Source organism: Pezoporus flaviventris, unplaced genomic scaffold (genome assembly GCF_033815535.1).
Source record: "Pezoporus flaviventris isolate CSIRO_AGI_PZ_B2104156 unplaced genomic scaffold, CSIRO_AGI_Pfla_v1 ptg000025l, whole genome shotgun sequence".
In the NCBI taxonomy this organism is placed as follows: domain Eukaryota; kingdom Metazoa; phylum Chordata; class Aves; order Psittaciformes; family Psittacidae; genus Pezoporus; species Pezoporus flaviventris.
Genome location: NW_026892573.1, coordinates 31,258,282 through 31,278,826, shown reverse-complemented (window position 1 = coordinate 31,278,826; position 20,545 = coordinate 31,258,282). Strand labels below are relative to the sequence as shown.

The window sequence follows — 20,545 nt, the reverse complement described above, 5'->3', positions numbered from 1 at the left end:
TCTCACTTATATGATAGGCAGAAGAAAGGTAACCTTGGAGGGAATGAATCAACTTGATAACAGATAACCTTACAAAGCATTCCTCCAAGAAATCAGCCTGAAATCTACACCATAGGCAAAGGGTTAAAATCAGAGATGAATTACATTAAACTCTCCTTGTTTGTCATCCCAGATGCAAGAATCATAAAATCATAGAATCGTAGAGTGGTTAGGGTTGGAAAGGACCTTAAGATCATCCAGTTCCAACCCCCTGCCATGGGCAGGAACACCTCACACTAGACCATGCCACCCAAGGCTCTGTCCAACTTGGCCTTGAACACTGCCAGGGATGGGGCATTCACTACTTCTCTGGGCAACCCATTCCCACTCCTCACCACCCTCACAGTAAAGAACTTCCTCCTTATGTCTAACCTGAACTTTTCTTGTTTCAGTTTTAACCCACTTCACCTTCTCCTATCACTACAATCTTTTAGTGAGTTACTTAGTGAGACAGGAATAATAGAGCCTGGTCAAACTCCACCAAGCAAAGAAGTCTAACAAGCAAAAAACATCATTTGTGGCAATTTTCCTGAAGTTTCGGGATGACTCCCATGAAACCCCACAGGTGAAATGATCTAACAGAAATGACAAACTGCTTTGAAAATGAAAAGAACACATGTCACACCAACCATGGGTAGAAAACAGGACCCAAAATGCCTCACCTCCTCCTGCTCTGGCAGAGAAGTGGTTAATTGCCATATTTGGTGAAAAATGTATTTAAAAGCATAAAATTGGAGGTTTAATTATATTTGGTATGTGCTTCTGGCAGGGCTTCATGAAATGATCAACAATTATCTTTCTCATCCATCAAGTGCTTAGGGATCACATAAGGACAGGGAAGTGGAATACGAAGTCTGTTGTGCCAAAAACACAAAATGTGTTGTTTCTCTTGTAGCTTTCTTCATTTTTTCCCCCATATTTTCCATGCACATCATTCAGATTAAAACATTTCTTTTCAGCATAGCTACTTTCCCACTTATCTGGAAGCAATCAACTCCACAAAACCTTTCCAACATCAAACTGGTTACAGGAAGGCGCAAGTTTGTTAGGACACAGTGAAGTTTCATTGTAAACCAAGAACAAATTAACGCGTTCCCATTTAACTTCAGCACTTGATTAACCCAAAATGAATAAAAGAATGCTGTTCATTGACATGCAAAACCATCTTTGTTATATTGTTACTCATAAAACTTCATATGCAATGGCACAACTGTGCCAAAACATTCAGACAACAAAAACCAGCTTAATTTCCGAGATTTACACATGTTCCTGAAAGGCTGAGATATTTCATGCCTACAACCAAACTTTAATTAGAGCTAAAATTACAATACAATGCATCCCATCAAAGCAGGCATGCTATTTATACTGCATATTTAACTCTTTGGTCGTCAGGTGCTCTGTACATAGAGATCACTAACATCCTATTTAGCTAAGAAATTCATCGCTGGGTGCTTAGAACACAGCTGGAGGGAGAAGCACAATATGCCATGCTGTAAATGCCGCTGGAGAGATGTGTAGCTCATGAACGGTGCTTTCATGAATACAACTTGCACGCTTACCTATTTACATTCTGATTGTTTCTCTTTGAGATACTCTGCCTATTTGTGAAGGACAAACAGTAGAAATGCTGTTGCTGCAAACGTGGATGCATTTAATGGGGAAAAAACCATTACTTTCAGGAAAGGCTGGGATTTCTGTGGGATTCTACAAAAGCCTAAGTATTTGGCACGTGTATAGAAGGCTCAGCAGAGCAGTTATTTGCTGGTTATTATGGGGCGATGTTTGGAGTCTTAGCTTGAGGACTAAGAGTTGTCTAAATTCCAACACATAACATGCACAGTTTTAGTTAACAACAGGGGATCACACCAGTTACAGCCTGACCATCACAACTGAAGCACAACTCTGCCTACTATCAGCATCCAAAACTGGACTTCCAAGAAAAGAGGCAAGGTAATGGAAACGTTCCCTACTGCTACACATTGAGTGGTCCCAGCAAGCACAAAAAGAAAGTCAGTGCTTGCAAGCCACTTGGGAATTCATCTTTGTCCAGGTTTTACTGAAGACCCTCCTCAGATAGATGAAGCAGTGCTTGAAGTCTGTCTGCCACCAATTACCCTCTTCCAAAGCAATTAATTCAGGTCCTTTATACTTAGTTGTGATGAAACTGTACACAAAGGCACGCAAAGAACGTTGCACACAATGTAGAGGTGATACAGAGCACTATAATGTGGAACCTATAGCAAATATTTTGACCTGAGGAGCCAGCTTTCACTAGCCATGTCAGATATGTTATTACCACTGCTTAGGTTTAAGGATCTCAAGATTATGTCAGCTGGTACCACTCAGATAATAATGATGGGATGCTTTGAGAACAAACCTTTATCTTCTGTTTTTAAGGACGGAATAATCCAATGGCAATTCCAAAAAGTAAAAATTACATGATCTGACTGCTCCAAAGAGCTACTTTCAAAAGTCAGATGCATTGCTCATGGAAAGCTGGAATAACAGCAAGGAGAAAACTGTGAAATATCCAGTATCTCTGATGGAAAAACAAATATCGCTTTATAGACAACAGAGGCACGCGGCATGATCCCGATCTATAGGTTTCCTTTCAAAGCTGGATATCTACTTTCAGATATCCACTAAAAGCCCACACGTTAATTACAAAAGGAAAAAGATAAGAGTTCTAATCATTTAATTCTTTTGTTCCAGGTATTTCATGGCTGTCAGTCTGAAATTCTGAAAGATGCCCACACTGAAGATATCCCTATAAACAGGATAACTTGGGATTTAGGGAAAAAAAGAAAAAAGAGGAAAAATAAAGAAAAAGTATATTTCCCCCACATATGGTTCTAACAGATGTGGTTTTAAATTACCGTTGGGACATAATAATGTTTTTTGAATAGACTGCATGTTAAATAGTTGGCTCCTCCTATGTGACAGACATTAGCGCTCAGTGGTTTAAGCAGAAAACTCCCCATTTGTGCCTTTAGCTGGCATGTACTTCATTTTCAGCCCACGCTGGTCAGTATGATTTAATACCTTGGCCTGATGTCCCTCTCACCAGCAAGAGAAAAGATAAAATAGGATTAAAAGAAATAAAACAAGACAAAACCAGGCAACATCTCCCCCCCTCAGCAGACAATGCCAGGCTGCCTGCATTGTTCCTTACACAACTCCTGCATCCCTGCAACTCACTGGAGAGGACAGCTAAGGAAGGAAAACATTAAATTATTCAAAGCCACTAGCATCAAGTCTGATGTAGGTATAAAAATAGTTACAAAACACCACTCTGCATGTTTTCGTTAGAGGAACTTTGGCTTACTTGGAAACATCAAGAAAACCCCAAACCTATCAGCCTCCCAGCCTCGTACGCGCAATTAGTGTGGCAGTCGAGATGACATCCATTTCCAAACCAGCCTCCACATTCTTGTTTCTGCACTGGGACAAAGTTCTACAGCAGGAGTAGAAAAAGTCTGATCCAGAGCCTATTAGAACCAACAGGAGCTTTTGAATTAAGAGCGATGCTCCTTGGATCTGGTCCTGGTTTAGGTTAAAGTGTTGCGGTGATTTGGGGAGTGAAGCGAGATTTGGTGTGACCGGCTTTTGTTGTCTCCAAAAACCTCTGTTGCTGGGAATGTCCACTTCCAAACACTCCGTCTGAGACAGCAGTGCCTATTTTAGAAGGAGGCCTTCATGAAATATGCAAGGAAACATGATGCGAGGTGAGGTACCATGTAGCCTGAGTAAAGTAAACTCACGGGATTTTCATTTGAACAGAGGGGAGGAGCGAGAAATAAGCAGGAGTATTCACAGGTGAAGAATATGTGTGTCCCACACGTACATATTTGATCAGCAGGTTTGCTGGCGTTGGGTACAGGGAAATCACATAATTTTTGGCCTTCCATGCTCTGAAAGAGGGGAAAAATATCCAAAGAAAAAGAAAAACCATGAAACCATCTTCACTGTACAGAGCACAACACAGCAGCAGCTGCAGCAATCCAGCTCTAGCACCGAAAGAGCTGGCACAGGTCCCTACGTTCCTGGTATTCCTCCATTTCCTCATGCCCAATGCTGCCTCTCCCACCTTTCTTCCCTTGTTTCTGTTTTTGCTATCCCCTTCTTTCCTGTTACCACCTTCTCAACTATAAACTTGCTGTCTGATAATCTTAGAAGACCCAAAAACCCAAAATAAGAAGGCAAAATAAATAAATGCATAGAATTCAACAAAACATTAATTATGCAGAAGGTATAAAATAATACAAAACTAAGTGGTGCAGGTGTACAATAACGTTGCTCTCCAGAGCCCATGATCAGCAGTGTTTGGCACAAAGAGCCACAAAACAGATGACATTTTAAAGCATGAGGGGCATGCAGGGATGTAAGCAATGGTTTGTAGCTCCTATATGAGTCATTTGTGCATCTTTTCAATCCCAAATAATATTGTGAGCAGCACCAGCAATAACAAGCTATTAAAACCCAAGCCCTGAAGAAACCTCTATTCAGGTAGACCCAAATGCCTGTCAATAAACAGGGCTTTTGGTGACAGACAGATGCCTTTGTCTGCTCACACCTTGCAAGATAAAAGCAAACCCAGGAGAGTATCAGAAGTTTCCAAATCCTAGACATCTTTGCAGGGCATCATGAACATGGAGTTTTGGATAGGAAGGAGTGAAATTTAGGAGATGGAGATGCAGGGAAACATGTCAGGCTTTTTGAAGATGGCCCTTAAGCTGTCCCTTGGTTCAGGTGCTCCAGCGTGGATGAAGCAAAGGGCGTAATCTGCTGTTTGAGGGAAGAGAGTGCTCACTAGAAAGAAGCCTAAGAAAAAAGACTCAAATGCTGTCGATGAGAAGCAAGAACATTTGAGCCACAGGTAACTTCACAGTCAGATGTCACAAGAAAGGCAGGCTGGTTGTTCTTGCTTGATATTAAGTGTGTTTTGTTGCTTGTATTTTTGTTCAGATTATCCCCAGGACAAGAATAAAAGTCAAAGTGAGAGCCTTTTTCATTGCTGGGCTTTCTGATTCCCTCTCGAAGCCTCCAATCATTACACCACAACCTACTCTCCCAGTGATGAGTAACTAGCTGGGTGATAAAAACATCAGATGAAATTCAGTATCAATAAAAGCAAAGTAATGCATAAAAGGGAAAACCAATTCTAACAATGCATACACAATGTGGGCTCTAAATTAACTGTTGCCACACAGGAAGGTGGCTGGGGAATCACGATGGGATGCCCTCTACAAATAATGGCTCTCTGCTCGTGCCAGTCAAATGTGAAGGGAAAACCTTGGGATATGCTAGGAAAACAATAGACAACAAAAGAAGAAAAAATATAACAGGATGATGGAATACAAGCTGATGCATCTTAATGCCACATGCATTTTTGGTCAACCCACCTCTAAAGCATACAATAGAATTAACAAAGTCAGAGGGAAAAGGGTACAAAGATTACTGGGAACATGGAAAGACTTTTGCAGGAAAGATGAAGTACAATAGGGATTTTCAGCTTGGAAAAGAACAACAAAAAGAGGGAGGAACAGACCCCTATTAAATCATGATGCCTATAACTCACAAAGTAACAGTCACCTAATGAAATTACCAAACTGTGAGTTTAAAGCAGAAAAAAATTAAGGCTTTTCCATGCACTGTATAATTCTAAATCTTGAAACTTTTTGTTCTGGCCATCACAGCTACACACTGGGTTCAAAAAGAATCCAGCAAATTCTTAGAGGTCAATTGCTGCAGTGCCTGCTGAGCAGGACAGGATGCTTCAAAAGACTGAAGATACAAGTATATAATGAAAAAGTGCACTTTGTATTTTAATATGAATAAAATTAGGCTTCATATAAGCACGATAAAACTGCTGTAAACACTTGGTAACCCAGGAAAACATCTCCTGGTTAACAAGAGTAGCATAGAAACTCACCTTCCATAAAGTGGTTTGTGCCTCCTTCTTTCTCCCTTCTCCTTGGCATATGCTCCCACCACATTGACTCAATGTAAGTCAATAACTCAGCAGAAAAAAAAAACGAAAGAGAGAGCCAATTTTCTCCTCTGTTGATTAATTAAACCATCACACATGTCTGAAGGAGTAGAAGGACAGAAGCTGAGGACAGGGGACATTACAAAGGAATGAGAGGCAGAGCGCAAAACCCCTCTCCTTCTGTGGCAATGGGTCCTGAGGTTGGCTCTGACATGAAACTCCAGCCTTAGCAGCCAGTTGTGATGATGATAATAAAAGGAAAAGCTGATCAGATACAAAATGAACTCATCTGCTCATGCAGTTTAAGGGTTCTCCTCCTCCCTTGCCTTGTTTTTTTGGCTGTGATGCGCAATAACAGTTCATGTTACAACAGAACGTTGTTATACTAAACCAGAATCCTTCCATCAGAAGGACCATTAACCCAAAAGGTAGGAATTTGTGCGACTGCCCTGTCAAAGCAACATCTCCAGAGATCTCGTTGGTTTTCATCCCATTCTACAAATCCTGCAGTGTTGTAGCACTTTGATGTGGCTGTGTGGGATTCTCATTAATTGTATTCCCTTTCGTTTCCAGGAAGCTGGAGATTTCATCATCTGCTAACATATGCTGAAACACATGTGCCAGTTTTATAATAAATTCCCCAATATATAAAAATATCTCTAAAACACACAAACACCAAATTAGTTTGTAACAAAAATCTCCAGTTCTCTGTTTATTAGGGAAAGGCAGAGTCGGGAGTACTGTCAACGATAGGAAGAGCGAGGCAGCTTTAATAATACAACAGCATTTGCAGTTTCTCATAACTATACTAAGCAAATTGTTTGAGCTGAAAATTTCCATGCCAGCTGTCTGCCTCGGGCTGAAGTTTTTTGGAGAAAATCAGTCAAAACAGTTCAGCAGATTCTGAGAACAAGGCTAGGGAAAAAATATGTTGTTTTACCCATGTTCAGAACATGCCTTTAGCCTTCTCTCTAAAACCTCCTCTGGGATCTTTAGGAGAAGGACTTGAAATTTGCCTGGGAAAGAATTGGTTTTCGTTTCATGAATTTCGTGTGAATTTGTGTGAATTTGGCCAAGTTTAGAGATCTTTGATAAAAACACGGTTGCTACATGCTCCTGGGTGCATTTGTACACATTTGCCAGCTTCCATCACTTAAATTTCTACCTGTGTGGGACTAAACAAGATGCTTTGTGCTGTGGGGTGCGCTAGTCTGCATCGAGTGTCAGAACTGAAATCAGGGACACTCTTTAGAGCTCGGCATGATCTTCAGCCGGAAGGAGATGAATGTTGTTGGGATGCAAGACCTGAAGAGCACGGATTAGGAGAATGGGATAACAGAATAGAGCTGGAAGAAGCAGGAGATGAGGAGAGGACCAGATTAAGTGGGAAGGACCAGGATGGATCTATTTAGGGGAGCAGAGTACTCTATTAAACCAAGCAATGACACTTACAAACACCAAAATGATGCAATGAGAAAAAGCATTTGCAAGACTTAAAAGAAAGCAATTCCAACAAAGATCAGACTAACAGACCAGTAATAAGATTTAAAAGTATATATCAGAGACCCAGAATTTGACAATGAATATTGTCTTCATCAAGTGCCCTGTCTGCCTTCATTACGATGGAGTCATTATTCAACAAATCCGTCTTTTATCCAAGCCAGCCTGGAGATGAAACAGTGAGAACAAGGAGTATAAAATGAGGTTTATGATCCCTGTCTCACTCATTGCAGAGCTGGAAGGTTTGCAGTGACTAAGCAGAGGGCTGAAGAATGAGAACAAATGTGCTTCAAATTAAGCAGCCAACCATGGCCCAGCACTGTGGGCAATGTTGGGCAAGCCACTTCGACCCAGCATTTCATAGCTGTGCCAAAGCTAAGTGTGTTGCAACCTCTGGATGATCGTCTTGATAGCTCAGAGTCTGATGTGTCAAACGCCCACAACTGCAATTAAAGGTTGTGTGAACTTCTCTTTGCTTCAGCACCGTAAGTAACCCCTGATCACAGCTCTGTCTGCAGGAATGCATCTTGATATCGGCTCTTGAGATTCTTCTCTGCTTTCTAACACAAAAATCTATGCCAGCACCAAAAAGCTGATCACACCTTAACCCCAGCTGCACAAAGGGCAAGTTCCTAGAAATAGCAGCATTTGCTTGTTCCTGGCTGGCAGGATACGCCAAGCCCAACCAGCCACTGCTGTGTGTATCAACAAGCAGGAAGCAAATTCCAGCGTCTTTCATACTCCATCATTTTTTCCAACCACTTCTAACAGTTCCTTCTGAAGGCTTTTTGATTGACCAGACTTTCCCTTCCTATTAATTACATTACATAGGTGGGGATAAAATGGTTTTCAGCATCCAAAGACTCAGAGGCAGATCAAAAGGATTTAGCAGAATATTGAAATCTATTTCATCATAAAATGTGGGTGTCCAGTTCATTTAGAACTTTGGGCTACTGAAGTCCAGGAAACCAGTGCAAGAAATGACTTGGTGGCCTCTAGGACTCTGTTTTCACATGGACAGATAGCATTTGACAGATAGCTCAGGAATTGAATCCTGTCTTCTCTTTCCCTCCGTACAGCACAATAAAGAAGACCAAAACTGATTTTATGCACAGACACAACCAGAAAGCACAACCCTAGACTGAAAGTTTTAGGCAATCTTAAGATTTTCTATGCACTTACTGCAATTTCAGGAGGAGAGGACAAAACCTGTGAGTCCCTATTGCATACAGAACACAAGTTTGCATTAACACTGAAATAAGACTTAACCCTTCTGTTCTCTAATCTTTGATTTTTTAACTTATCAGTCTCCAAGATACTTTGAAGACACATGAGCAGGAGAAAGTTACAGGTTCTACTCAGTGTTTAAAGAGAAAACTGCACTGAATAATCACCTAAAACCTAAATCAACAGGCAGAGAGACATCTCCTGCCTTTATGTTTGCGGTTGCTGCCTGGGTAACACATTTGCCACTGGTACCTCACCGGTAGGTATGATGTTGAAGCATGATTCTGGAATGCAGTGGTTTTTCTAGTCTATTACAAATGCCACTTCACTAAAGCCTGAGGAGGTATGAGTGAAATCTAATTGAATCATGCCCATTTAAACAGACTGATAAATGCGGTTCAGCAAGCTCCTCTACCTAAATCGACCACCATCAACTTCTCTTTCCTTCTTCTTCTCTCCCCCCCCACCCTCACTTTTTAAAGGAACAAGGATGTGTCACATTGTAGAAAGCAAGTCTTATTTGGAAATGGAAACTTAACTGCCAGCCCTGTTTCATTTCATAGTGCATTTTCCTCCTCCTGCCTGCCAACGCACTGGAAGGACATGGATTTCTGTGTCTGCTGCTTTCACGGACATCTTTACATTGTGAAGATCACCTCTGCTGATATCCAGGACAATATGCGACAAGTTTGAATCCCCGTACAGCACAAACAGCTTAGCTCACAGCAGTCTGGTATAAAGGCATAAGGGTTTTGGTGAGTAAGGCTCAAGCTTTCCAGAAACTTGAACTTTCTGTAAGAAGCGTTTGTCAATCCACACAGCCAAGGAAATGCGCCTTCCTATTCAGATTGCAACTCTGCCTTGAAAGATGCTCCAGGAAGAGTGATTCAGGACAGCTGGCAAAGAAAAGAACCCTCCAAAAACATGTTTCTAGGAAAATCATTTGACTGTCAGAGCAGCAACAGTGAAATGACATAGAGGAATGTAAATCATATACTTATCCCTGAGATAAAGGTAAGTCCTGTAGCCACACTACAGCACCACCCCTCAATCTGTGCTGGTATAGTTAAGACATACAATTTCTCCATCATTCTTTTTCCTTTTAATCTACAGCAAAGAGGAAATACATGTTTATAATTTCAAAACTATGTAATTACAAGACTTTTTCTCTGAAACACATTGGTCAAGGGTCCATGGATACCCAGCTCACTGGCAAGTGGTGCACGTTACTCTGCCAGAGTGCCCAGCAATGCAAATGTCAGCTCAAAGTAGAAACAGAGTATTTTAGCTTTTAGTTACAATAAGGTATGCTGATAGACCTTGCAACAGGGAAGGTAACAGCCAGTCTTTAAATGTGAATTGACATTGATTTACAGAGTTTCATTTCTTTGAATCAAGCCCGAGAGTTTCAAGATGCTTCACTTTTTGATGTTACAATTACACATTTCTTACACAGAAAAGATTGCTTTATAAAAGAAAAAAATAAAGTCTCAAGTGCCTATGGAGATCAGATAAAAGGAGAAAGTGATGTTAAAGAAGATATCAAATGAGCAAGTTTTTGTCTCTTCATCTTAATAATTCTTCCCCCCCCCCCCAGTGTTTAAAACTGCCTTGATTTGAAATCCTAATAAGAAATCACATATGCCATATAACTACACCATTTGTAACTTTTGATCTGGAAACATCAAGTTACGTAAGATCATGCTTCTGTTCCTTGCAAAGGATGTGATTCTGTCAGAGAATGAACCAGTGAAGCGGGAACTTGAACAGAACTGGAAATGACTTTCCCAGGGAAAAAAAAAAGAGGTAGTTTTGCTTCAGCTTCTCAGCTATTTTGAAGTGCCAGAACTCAATGTTTTGTTCTGCTGAGCAGAGAAATGGTAAACTACCAGGTTAAAAATAATCAGAGCGCGCTCTTAATTGGAATAATGTACATGTTGTACAGGGAATGAAATAACATTTTAGTTATTGTGCACACCAGGAAACCAATCAAATGAAATAAAAGCAAAAAAGGATTCCTCACTTTGTAAAACAAAAGAGAACATTTTTCCCTTGCCAGTGTACTATCTGCTCACCCAAACAAAAGGAAAGCATCTCATTTAAATGAGTCAAGGAAAAGAATTAAGCTACAAGGACTTAAAGAAAATACAGTCTTCCCAGTGCAAATCTCACTCCTTCCGCGGACCCACTGAAACCGGAGCCATGTCTCCCTTCTTCCACCCTTGTAGTAAAATAAAACACTGCGGGGGGTATCTCCCTCCCTCCCCAGCTAAAACCAGACAGAGCAGCTTTACCCTCTTCTCTCAGCAATTTTTCCCCTACCCTTTCAAATCAGGAAGGCAAATTCTCTCCAGAAAAGCCTTTCTAAGCCAGGACCCCTTGCTAATGAAAAAGGAAACTACAAAGTTAACTTGTGCACCTCCGTTGTCCTTTTCCCCCTTCCCTTCCCAAAGACCAGCCTATGACCCTCTTTCCACACCAAAGACCCTCTTTCTCCACCAAAGCATGGTATTTTTATTCTTCTGATCATAGACATAAATGACAGATAAATTGAAAATCCCTGCTTGTAAAGATGTGCACATGCAGACGCATGTATGTACAGGAAGGGAGGTGAAGCACAGAGGCAAGAGTCCCTGCAGGGATATAGCACATCTCAGTGCAGTGGCAGTAATCCCCAGTTTTGGTTATTTTTTGGGGGGGAAATAGGGGAAAAACTGAAGCAGATTGTCTGCAAAGGCACCTCCTGTCCTGTCCTTACCCCAGCTTGGGGGTACAGCCCCCTTCCTAGCATGGTCCAGTGCAGAGCATCTCAGGGGGGACGTACAACCAGGTGGCATTTTCCCATGCCCGAACACACACCATGACCTCATGCTCCCTTCCCCATCCCCAAACCTGCTGGAAACCTGCACAGACCCTAATTTTCCTTGCCCATGCCCTGACTCGAGAGTCACATTCGGAGGGGATCACAGCAGCAGGCAACCCTCATGGCCACAAACCAGCCTGCACCAGCAAGGACTGATCCAGCAGCATGGCATAAGCTGGGAGCTGGGAATATAGCAGGAAAGGGCAGCTCGCAATGGCCACAAAGCAGCAAATTCCTACAGCCTTGTCATACAGGCAGAGCCAAGCAAGCTGCTTTTGAAGGCTCGTCTCACTGCACACCAGTGCAAGAGATGCATCTTCCTGCCTTTATGGCTCCCACTGCACACACCCCCTGCTAAATATACATATATATATGCACGCTCCTTGTTTTTTCCACCAAAGCCTATAAAAGTGCTACAGGCTGAGACACTAAGGGGGAGGCACCTGGCTCTGAAGAGGCCAATGAAACAAATTAAATACAAATCACTGGCTCAGCCCCAGCTTTCCCCAGCAAACCAGGGGATGCTGGGGTTTGTGATGGACGATACTCTGCCCAAGCTAGAACCAGAGTGTGGCTGGCATAGTATATAGGCGGTAAACCTTGGGTAGTGCAGGCACATATGGTGCACATGTTGGGAGCAGAGCACTTTCCATAGGAGGGGAGGGGCCATTCTACTAGTAAACAGTTTTATTAGGGTCAGTGAAGCAGGGAGAAAAAGGGCTGGGATAGACTGGGAGCTGCTGTGCTCCCCTACCCAACTCCCATGCCCTAGAGCAGGGAGCAGCACAGTGACAACCGACCAAGCTACAGCATAAGTTCACCTATAAGAAGTGCAGGGGCAACTTCCAACTTCAAAGCTTTGCTCTCATTTGAAGAGTCCCTCCCTTCAAAAAGGGCTTTTATGGGGAAAACAATTAAAAAGTAGAAGAAATGCTGCTATAAACTTGAGACTTCTCTTAAGAAAGTGAAGGAGGAAGATGGGGGGCAGATTATCTGATAGTTTGATGCAGGGTTTTGGTGTTTGGTGTTTTTTGTTTTAATTATATAGAACTGAACTTTCCTCTAAGAGCCATGAGTAAACGCATCCAAGAGGCAGAAAGGTCTTGTCTATCTACTCAGTATTGGTCTAGCTCTGTTTTGGCTGTATGAAAAATGCCTTTCAGACTGTGGATCCCATCAGACTGTGGCATAAATATGGTTTTGGGGTTGGGTTTTTTTTTTCCTGTATTATGTGCTTACACGGTTGTAACCACTGCACATCTCTAAGCATGGCCATGGTAAGGAAGAGTAAATACACAGTGCCTCGTGAATACTTTAAAAAGGGGGTTTTAATTATTATATTTTAAAGATTTGACATTCCTCAACTACTACTTATTTCAAAGCAAAATATTTCAGATATTCTAGACCAATTTTATATACCTATCTATTGCTCTAAATCAAAACAGCTACTAAGAAATAAATGCCCTTTGCTAGAGCTTTTTTTTTTTACTTTCAACAGCCCCAAATTTGTATTTGGAAATGCAAATTGCTGGGAACACAAGCAGAAGTCTGAACACTGCATTTCTCCCAGGCGCTCCAGCATCTTTCCTCCACTAATTTCCTACACTGTTTGGGGGAGAGCTTTTAACACGGGCAGGGCATGGCTGGAAGCAGTGCTTTAACATTTAATGCCTAAGAAACCCAATTGCCACTCAAGTTGCAGCCAAGCGCATTTTTGCTTATGTTTTCTTGGAGGCAAACCCACCCTTTCGTGTGGAAAATGGGAGACCCCTTCCCCACATCCCCGTCTCTATCGCAGATCCAAATGTAAACATACACACACACACTCCCACCACGCACCACCCTGCAGCAGGACATGGGGACGGGGCGGCGGGGGGGTCAGACAGAGCAAAAGGAGCCTTATGCGTATAAGGAATACTGAGGCACTTTTTGGTTTATTATTATTTCTCCCCCCCCCCCCCCCCCGCTTTTACTATTACATAAATAACACCGACTGATCTTAAAGCTGCATCCTTGCTCCAGTGCCACCGAATCTGCACCGCTGCCTTTCCCCTATGCACAGCCCCGGGTGCGGAGGGAAGGATTTGGATGGGAGAAGCCACCCCAAACATACCCCGGAGCAAGGTCTTGTCAGTCTGAAGGGTGCCTGGTCCCCACCACCCCAGGCAGGAGCCTCCAGCAGCATCTTTGCCTCCTGCGGAATTGCTGCGAACTGTGTGGCGGAGGGAGCAGCAAGGGCTGGGATGCGAGGGGAGGAAAGCAAAGGGATGGTGGGGAGGGAAAAACCCAGGGATTCGGGGAGCTTCTCCCCAGCCCGTGTGCCCGTCTGTTTGGTGGGAAGAGGGAAAGGGGGGAAGGGAAAACTGGAGGGAGGCGATCGCACAAACGCACTTTTTCAGAGCAAAAAAGCAAAGCTTACCATGTCTGCAGGCTTCCCCGCACCGAAATGCCACTTATGTGTCCAGCGATCCCAAAGTGGGCAACTACAGGCAGGCAGCGGAGCTCATCTCAGCTCGGCGATGCGCCGCGGCCACCCCCAGCAATAAAAACCCCAATGAAATTAAAAATAATAATAATAATAGCAATAAAAAATTAAAAGGAGCGGGTCCAGCTTCTTTCCTGGCAGGAATCGTCCCTGGTAGGACTGCCCAAAATAAGCAGCTGCAATCCAAAGGCTTTATTTAAAGCTTTCCCCCCCTCCTCCTCCTCCTTCTCCTTGCCTCGCTCGCTCTCTCCCTCTCTCTGTTACACACAGAGAGAAAGAGAGACACACACAGGTTACATGAATGGGCGGCAGGAGCCGGCGCTCCCGGGCTGGGAATGACAGGCGCACATGCGGCCCCGCTGCTCCGCACCGCCCCGCTCCGCACCGCACCGCACGGGGGTGGTCCGGGCAAGGGGATGGCGTGCGGAGGGGATGGGCATTGGGTGGGAGGGCGTATGGAATAGGGAATAGGGGCATGGGCACAGGCATGGGGCAGGGGAGGGCATAGGCATGGGTATGGCACGGGATGGGCATGGGCTTGGGGATGGACATGGGCATAGCATAGGCATAGGACAGGAGAGGACAGGCAGGGGCATGGCATGGATATGAGCAGGAGATGGGCATGGGCATGGCACAGGGAAAGACACAGGCATGTGAATGGCATGGATATGGGGCAGAGATGGGCATGGGGCAGGGGAGGACAGGCATGGACATGGCATGGATATGGGGAGGAGATAAGCATGGGCATGGGGCATGGGAGACCATAGGCAAGGGCATGGCATGGACTTGGGGAGGAGGTGGGCAGGGGTACAGGCATGGACATGGCAGAGGCATGGGGCAGGGAGGATATAGGCATTAGCATTGCATGGGCATGGGAGGGGGCGATGGGCATAGGCATGGGAGGACATAGACATGGGTATGACATAGACATGGGTATGATTACAGCACAGGCATGGGACAGGAGGACAGGCATGAGCATTGTATAGCCATGGCATAGGCATGGGGCAGTGGAGGACATAGGCATGGGCATGACACAGATATGGGGAAGAGCAGGGTGTGGGCATGGTGTGGGCATGGCTTGGACATGGGGAGAGAATGGGCATAAGGAAAGCATAAGATCAATGTAGAGAAGGGAAGGTCATATGGAAGGGATGGGCATGGCCTAGGCATGGGGATGGGATGGACACAGGCATAGGCACGGGAATGGGCATGGGATGGAAAGGAAGTGGACATGGACTTGGTGTGGGGAGGGGATGGGCATGGGCGTGACATGGGCATATACATAGCTATGGGAATAGTGATGAGATAGGCTGGGTGTGGACATAAGCATTAGAAGGGAATAAGGAGGAGTGAGGATACGCTTGGATATTCAATAGATATGGGTTGGGCTTGGGCATGAGTTGACCATAGGCATGGAATCTGCATGGGGATGAGATAGGTTGGACACTGGATTCAGCATTTGAATGGGATGGAGAGAAGGATGGAAATGACAATAGGATGGAGAGCTGCCTTGGGTGGTGCCTTCATATCCTGGCTTGGAGGAGCCTCTCCCTCTTCTTGGGGATATGTGATATGAAAGGGAAGGAAAACTCTGCTCCTCCCTTGCCCCTAGTTAGGCAACTTGCACAATGTGCTGCTCTTGGGGTTAGAAAGGATCAGGCACAGCAGTGACAGGAGGCCTTATTATTATTATTATTATTATTATTAATGATTGTGTATTTGATAATTGTGTTGTTTGAGAACTAAAATCAAATCCACAGGAAGAAGGCCTGAAAGATTTCAGATGCATAATTTATCATTACTTCGTTTGGGAGCTAGATCAATGATACCAGTTGCAGCCTTTGAAATATTTGTGAGGCTTTGAGTTTGTTTTGCTTTAAACTGTAGTGACAGGAAACCAGAGCTATTTAATGCTGCTGTTCACCTTGGTCTGAAGTCAGAAAGGGTTACGGTGTTGCTAAGGATTAGGCCCTGCTCCTGCTTCATTGCCTGACCTTGGGCAAGTCCTGCATAGCTTATCATCTCTTGTTGCCATTTACACTTATTTTTTCATTCACCAAATAATTCCCCTTTTCTCTTTCAAGCCCCTCCTCATAATTTACTCTTACAAAACTTTTTAGCAACAGCCTCTCCACGGCTTCTGTTGGCTCCACAAATCTCAGAGCAATACTGGATAAGGTCCTAAAACTGCGCTGTAAGAAGAGTGCTGAGCATAACGGACTGCAGTACTTCATGCAGCACTTTGAGCTACATGGGAGCTGTCCTCTTCGTGCCATACTTTTAAATCAGCCAGGTGCAAGCTTGCTATGTTCTGCCTTTATTTCCCTCCCTAAAATTTCCATGCTTTCGGGAAAGCAAAAGGTAAGATTGTGTTTTATTCCAAACCTAGATATCAGGTTAAAAAGGCACACAGCAAATCAGAACATAATCTTAAACAGCAGAGCTCTCGACATAAAGGTCTGCTTTGCAAAATAGCTGCTGCTGTTCACTTGTTTTTTGCAGTCATACATATTAAAAATGAAATAAATTTGCATTGGCCTTATTGCTTCTGGAATATATTCCACATCAGGAATCTAAGACTCTAGACAAAGGTAATTTAGGTCTCTAGAAGGGCAAAGTTTAATTGAGAAATACATATATTGTTAGGAATAGACCTCATCCAAATTCAATGGTAATTGTATAAGCCTTTCGAAAATCGTACAGTATGCAAGCTTCCAAAATTTCTGAACAAGAAACATTTCCATTTAAATGCCAAGAAGCAATTTTCCCTCTCTTGTTCAATACTAAATCAGTCACATGAGCAGTTTGCATTTGATTTGAGAAAGGAAATGGAACATCTTCACTTCCAATTGCATATAACTTCTGCTTTTTCTTGTTCTTAGTGCTCTTACTTGCTTGCGGCACTTTCCTGCAGTTTGGAAATGCTTCCATTCAATCCGCCTGTTCACTTCAGCCATTTATGTACTTGTTTTTTAAACTCCAGCAACATTATTATAAGTAAATGAGCAAATCCAAAGTGTGGAGGAGAATGCTGTTTCTTTGAATTCCGGTTGGTAAACCTGAGCGTAACAGATCAGCACTGTTTGTGTAATTGGCCTTTCCCTGTTAACTGAACTAGACAATGATGCTCTTGGAATAAGGGAAAGAAAAAGAAGAACAATAGTAATTTAATGGCAGAAAAAAACCCAACTTTGCTTAGGAAAATCCCCTTGCCTCAATTCACAGTGAATTACTACGGGTGCAGAAGCGTGCTGCATACCAATTCGGAGTACATATTATGAAGACGTACATTGTCAACGTTCAGCAGCCTGCCATATGATGCCTGTGTCCTGCACCACAGCAGCTTTGCATGGTTGAAATGCTCTTTGTGAACAGAGACTATTAAGTCAAACTCTCTTCCAAACAGTGTTTCTGCAGAATTTGTATAGAGGCTACATCTGTGGAACAAGCAGCTGATTGAAAAGACTAATGCATGAGCCTATTAGACCTTGTGCGCTAGGGAGAGCAAGGAGAGCAAGTCCTGGAGCTGCTGCTCAAATTAGGACTTAATAGTCCTGATGTCGGGTTTTGTTTCCATGCTGACATTTGCTCCAACAATGAAAACACCTATGGTAAAGTCCCCATTCATCAAGCAAAAAAAAAAAAAGTAGCAACATCTGCTGTGGTCAAAGGTTCCTTGCTGAAGAAGCTGAGCAGCAGAAGTGCCTTTGGTTGGTTAGGTAAGCCCTTTGCTAAGAGGTGCTGCAGTAGTTGACAGCCACTGCTAAAGAGATTCTTTTTTCCCCTACTTCCAGGAGAGTAATCCAGAGGGAAAAACTCATATATTTTAATCAATGGAAGTGAAACCATTTGCCTTTCAGAGACTATAAAATAATACACACCCCAGGGTTCAATGCTCTTTTCTTCTCCTCCAGAACATTCTTAAGGGGAAATCACTCTTTTCTTGATGAATGTGCAATTCAAATGTGGAAATATGCCATTCTTCATGCTTTCTCCATAGGGAGCAAAATGATTTCTGTAATTAAACCCTTTTTGCCAGCATTTCCTGATGAGAATAGCTTTTTTTTTCTTTCATAGACAAGGGGAAAAGCCAGGTACAAAAGGGTTTGCAAAACCAGGTCTGGAGTGTTTGACCTTTAAGCCTCTATTTGAATTGGTCATTTTGGTTTAAAGGTGCATGAGGATGAGGCATGTGAGTAAGGGCTAAAAGCTTAAGATTTCAGTCAGGCACTGCTGAAAGGATATGGCTGCAGGACAAAGGAAGATTATGGGTACCAGTGTTAGTCTAGCTATTAGGGATGGTGTCAGCACTGAAAACACACAGCCCAGTCTTCAGCACAATTTTAGTAGACCCAAGTGTGTAGCCAGGGTCCCTGTTGGGCTCATACTGAAGCGTGTACCATGGTATCAGTGCTGCACTGGTTCCCATGGTAGCTAGATTGAATAAATCCAGCTCCGTTGATATATGTTAGGTTGTGATGGGCAGTGTAGACAAAACTGGAGTTAGAAAAGTTAAGCAGATGTGTGAACTTTTACAAGATTGGGATCTGAAGTCCATCACAAGTCCCTTGTTGCTCTAGAGTGGACCATGTAATACAAAGACATTATCTGTATGGGACAGAGCTTTTAGCCACCTGCATAGTAGAGGAGTGAAACCTCATTCCTGAATGATAGGTGGCAGGGCAAAGATAGACGCAGATCTGAATCCTGAAGTTTCCACTCTGAGTTATGCTCATGTCTTTCTGCCAAAGCTCTTGAGCAGGATGGTGGGGCAGAAATCACAGGAGCTCTCTATAAAGAACAGGATTTCCCTCCTCTTCCTCCCCTTTCCATGGATGCCTACAGAGTAAATCAGCCTGCACTGACTCAGAGAGACATCTCCACTGCTGGTACCATCAGGTGGACTCCAGAGTGGGGACGGAAAAGCGTTACCATGTATAAGGGTCCTTCCTTTTTTAGTTGATTTTCAGCAGGATGCTAAAAGCTGGAGAGGATCCTTCTATTTTGACTGTGGCTTTCTTAGCGTCTCAGTGGCTTTCAGGGCTTAAGGAGGACAGAGCTGAACACCTACCCACAGTACTGGCTCTTATACCCTCCCTTTCCTTGTTTGCAACGTACCAGTGCCTGTTGTCATACCTGAGAAAGCAGCAGAGGCATACAATGGAGCTGAATCTGCTCCTCCTGCTTACTCAGGAAAAGTTCCCATCAAGTGGATTGGACATTTGCCTGAGCGAGTGTTGCAGGATTCGGCCCATATGCTTCTCAGTTCTTCTATTTGCATAGTGCGGAATATGCTTACAGTACAGTGCCAGTAAAACAAAACTATATACAGTAAGCACAGAAAAATCAAGAGCACAGTTAAGACCATTTGCAAACAGCAGCTGAGCTCTGCAGCTGACATCCAGGCTTAGAGCCCTGTCAGAGACCATGCTCTGTGGTGGGTAATATGTACAAGATGATTATTTATAGGCAATTAAGTGGAAGGTCCTGTAAGTGCATAAGTCTCTATTCTCCTTTCCCTAAGCGTATTATTGTCTTTTTTTCCCTATGCATTATTTATATTTTAACTCTGCAAAGGTGTCCTTTTGTTTTTTTAAACTAAGGAAAGCATTCCAGGAGACTGCTTTCGTGGAAAACAGTTGTTCTTCAAGTAAGTGCTCTGGTATTGTGAAAATGTGCTGCTTACACCGTGCGCAGCCAACTTCAAATGAGGTATTGTTTCATTCATTCTAATGAAGTAGAATGACCCTTTTGTCCCAGGAAATTCCACTGATGTCTTATGAAGTAGGAAGGTCTTCATCAAGAAGGTTCAGATCATATCCAGAAGAGTATAAATTGTTCAGAGGATCAGATTGCACCTTTTCATGGACAGATTTTCCCCTCTAAAAATCTAAAGTATTTGTTTTTTTTTTTAATCCAGGAGATAGGATAGAACATTTCTTAATCCACAGTACATGATAAAACAGCCACGAACAACTGTAATATAATACATCTTCAATACAATTGACCATAAGCATATTAGAAGAACCTCCAACAAATAATTAACCCATTGCTACACAGTGACTTCACATCCAATTTTGCTCACCTCACCGTAAAAAATGGATGGAATAGATGAATTTTACACTTTTGTTGATAATGAAATGTTCAGGATTTGATATAGAAACCTGGCTACCAAGGTAATAGGCACATATAAGAACCTGTTTAGAATAGCTGTGTGAATGGGAATTGCTGTTAAAGTGCAATGACATGCTGTAGTGTATCAAACAATATTTGAAATCAAAACTTGGAAGGCCAATCTGGACTCACATTCAAGCCATAATCTCATTGTGAAGGAGACCTTTTCTGATGAAATCTGCTGTTATAGACAACTGTGTAGTATTTCCTTATTCTCTGATAAGGCCACCTATCTTGGTTAAATGGCTTTAAATGACTCACTCTAGAT

At 43.0% G+C, this 20,545-nt stretch overlaps 1 protein-coding gene across 11 annotated transcripts in view; it reads right to left on the bottom strand.

The window, feature by feature from the left end:
* The window catches only part of TENM4 (teneurin transmembrane protein 4), a 759,599-nt gene that overhangs the window by 595,521 nt on the left and 143,533 nt on the right, over nt 1-20,545 (bottom strand). For 7 of the 11 annotated variants that reach the window (XM_061458041.1, XM_061458044.1, XM_061458049.1 and 4 more), the window contains exon 1: nt 14,038-14,439. The exons of 1 other annotated variant lie outside the window; for it this stretch is intronic. The gene's annotated coding sequence lies outside the window, so the exon portion shown is untranslated. Of the gene's footprint in view, nt 1-14,037; nt 14,440-20,545 lie in introns of those variants that run through there. 3 more of the 11 variants (XM_061458045.1, XM_061458046.1, XM_061458050.1) reach the window with 1 other exon arrangement.